This window comes from Orycteropus afer, unplaced genomic scaffold, assembly GCF_000298275.1.
Source record: "Orycteropus afer afer isolate SDZICR_OR568_19922 unplaced genomic scaffold, OryAfe1.0 scaffold00247, whole genome shotgun sequence".
In the NCBI taxonomy this organism is placed as follows: domain Eukaryota; kingdom Metazoa; phylum Chordata; class Mammalia; order Tubulidentata; family Orycteropodidae; genus Orycteropus; species Orycteropus afer.
This window is the reverse complement of record NW_006921834.1, coordinates 3,110,603-3,114,050: the sequence shown is the minus strand read 5'-3', so window position 1 is coordinate 3,114,050 and position 3,448 is coordinate 3,110,603.

The window sequence follows — 3,448 nt, the reverse complement described above, 5'->3', positions numbered from 1 at the left end:
CACCAGCCACTCTGTGGAAGCAACGCTGGGCAATCTACCTCCATAAAGATTTATGGCATCAGAAACCCAATGGGGGTTGCTATGAGTTTGCGATGAGTTAACTCAGTGGCAGTGGGTTTGGTTTTTGATTTATCTGGGATGAGCCAGGCTGAACCTAAGAATGGATAGTTAAATCAAAAGCCCTCTTGGCTGTTGTTCTCTCTCCCAGAACTTTTGTCTCCCCCCACCCAGCATGTTTTAATAAGTTGGACACATCCAGAGTCTGTCAAAATGTCAGTCTTGACACAAAGCAAAGTCTTACATAATAATTAGCAGACTAATAATCTAGGCCTAATTCCTGGAAGGCTGAGGCTTCAAACCCACCAGCCACTCTGCGGAAGGAAGGTTGGGCAATCTACTTCTGTAGTAATACTGCCTTGGAAACCCAAGGAGGGGTCGGTCGCTATGAGTCAGGTCTGACTTGAGGGCACATAACAACAACAACAATTCCTGGAAGGAACTCTGGTAGCTTAGTGCCTAAGGCACTTGACTGCTAACCAGAAGGCTGGTGGTTCAAACCCACCAGCTACTCCTTGGAAAGAAGGTTGGGCAATCTACTGCCTTAGAAACCCAAGGAGGAGTGGCTATGAGTCCAGTCCACTGGCATATAACAACAACAACAGCAATTCTGGAGGTCCTTCCTCTTTCAGTGTTCTCAAGATGTTGTGTTAATTACCTGGGCCTTTTTGCCCTACCATTTATCAAGGAATCTAGAACAAAGAGACAGGCCAGTGACTCAGCCTCAAAGAATGCTTGGGACTAAGGGTTTCATACTCAGCCCTAAGGCTAAGTATCTCTGTTCTCAAAACTAAACTCACTGCCCCAGAGTTGGTTAAGACTCAAAACAATCCATCCTTGTCTCTTTATGGAAGTAGATTGCCCATTCTTCCTTCTGAGGAGTGGCTGGTGGGTTTGAACTCCCAGCCTTGTGGTCAGCAGTCAGATGCCTTAGACATTAGGCCACCAGAGCTCCTCTGTTCTAGAAGAGTGTTAATTAGCAAGGGTAAGAGAGCACAGTACAACTCCAGAAAGATTACATTTACCTGGAAAAGGTAAATTTACCTGGATCTTGAGAAGGTTTTGATTTACATCTTAAGGCCCATGTTGTTAGGTGCTACTGAGTTGATTTTGACTCACAGCTACCCCATGTGACAGTAGAACTGTCCCATAGGGTTTTCTAGGCTATAATCTTTACAGGAACAGATTGACAGGTCTTTCTCCTATGGAGCTTCTGGATGGGTTCAAACTGCCAACCATTCTGTTAATAGCCTAGCCCTTAACTGTCACTCTACCAGGGCAACTTCTTAAGGCCCTTGTTACTGTATGCCTTCAACTTGATTCCAACTCATAGCAACCCTATATGGCAGAGTAGAACTTCTCTATAGGGTCTCCCTAGGTTGTAAATCTTTAGGAGAACAGATCGTCAGGACTTTTGTCCTGAGGACCCTCTGGTGAGTTTGAACTGCCAACCTTTTGGTTAGCAGCCAAGTCCTTAACCATTGTGCATCCAGGGCTCTTCTTAAATGTATTGCCATTGAGTTGATTCTAATTTATAGTGACCCTATAGGACAAAATAGAACTGCCCCATAGAATATCCAAGGCTGTAAATCTTCATGGAAGCAGACTACCACATCTTTCTCCCTTGGAGCTGCTGGTGGGTTCACATCACCAATCTTTTGGTTAGCATTTGAATGCTTTAACCACTACACTACCAGAGTTCTTTGGGCTCCTCTTTTTTTTTTTTTTTTTTTTAATTGTGATCTGGGTAAAAATTTACAGAGTAAATTCATTTTCCATACAGCAGTTCACATACACTTTGTCTCATGACATTGACCACAATTCACCACAATGCAACAGCCTCTCTCCCACTTCCTTCCGACAGTCACCTCTTCTCTTTGTCCATCCCTCCATGCACTCCTGCCCCTTGAACTGTCTCCCTGTGCATAAACAGCCCTTTTTTCTCCCATGATTGTTCTCTCCAAGGAGTGTATCTACCGCAACTCATATGCCTATCTTTTGTTTGGCTGGAAGCCACAAGTGTGGGTACAATTCCAGACCTGAAGGGCAGCTAGGGACCATAGTCTCAGTGGTTCCACCAAGCTCTTATCAGACCAGCAAAACCTGGTCCCCCTTTTTTCTTCCCAAATGCTTTTGAGTTTTGTTCCACATTGTTCTCCCTCTCTATCCAGGGTCTCCTACATAGCTCCCCCTTCTGAGTGGTTGACAGTGGTAGCTGGGTACCACTAGTTCTTCTGGTCTCATAGTCGTATAGGCTGGCATGGTGTACCAGTCTCTAGGACTAATTCTTCCCATGAATCTTTGGTTTTCTTCATTCTTTTTTGCTCTGGATAAGGAGAGACCCATTGTTGCATCTAGATGCCTGCTTGCAAGCTTTTAAGATTCTTTGGGCTCCTCTTAAGGCTCATGAAAACCCAACTCCTTGTCCTTGAGTTGATTCTGACTCATAGAGACTCTATAGCACAGAGTAGAACTGCCCATAGCTTTTCTAAGGCTGTAATCTTTATGGAAGCACACTTCTATATCTTTTTCCCACAGAATGGCTGGTGTGTTTGGTTAGCAGCTGAGCACTTTACCATTGTACCACCAGGGTTCCCTTTTAAGGCCTAAAACCAAACCCATTGCCATTGAGTCAATTCTGACCCATAGCAACCCCCACTGGGTTTCTAAGGCTGTAAATCTTTACAGAAATAGATTGTCTCATCTTCCTCCTGCCAAGCAGCTGGTGGATTTAAACCGCTGACCTTCTGGTTAGCAGCCAAATGCCTTATCCACAATGCCACCCTTACATCCTGATTCTGAGTCTTTGGTGAAAGTCTAAGGAGAATGAAAGGTGAAACTGAATGGGAAAAAAATTGCCCTAGAGAAAAAAGTTTTTAGTGGTAGCTATTGATGGGATTATGCATATAAGTAACCTTGACTACCACTCCCCCAGCCTTCTCTCCCATATTCCCCACTTTCTCCCAGTGGGACTTGGGGAAAGTAGAGGTACATGCACACACAGCTGCTGTTTCTACTCATTTTTCTTAGAATCATAGCCACTAGGGACTTTTCATACAGTTAATCAATATACATTTATAAGGTAGCAGCTGTTTCTTAGCACTATATTATCCTAGTGGCTATAATTTATTCCTTACCTAGTCATTGACTCAGGTAAAGAAAGTTGTATACTTGCTCCAAATGCAATACTTTAAATTCTGTGCGGTGATTTAGGATGGTTTATCCCATTCCTTTATGCTTACTGCTGAAAGAATTATTGCTTTTGCTTGTTTAACAGACAGTCTGGTTCAAAACTCCTCACTTTCTTGGGGAAGGCAGGGGTACTTGAGTGGAGGGATGGGGTACCAAAGAATGGCCACTGGGGTGATCAAGGGTCACTTGTATCTGATGC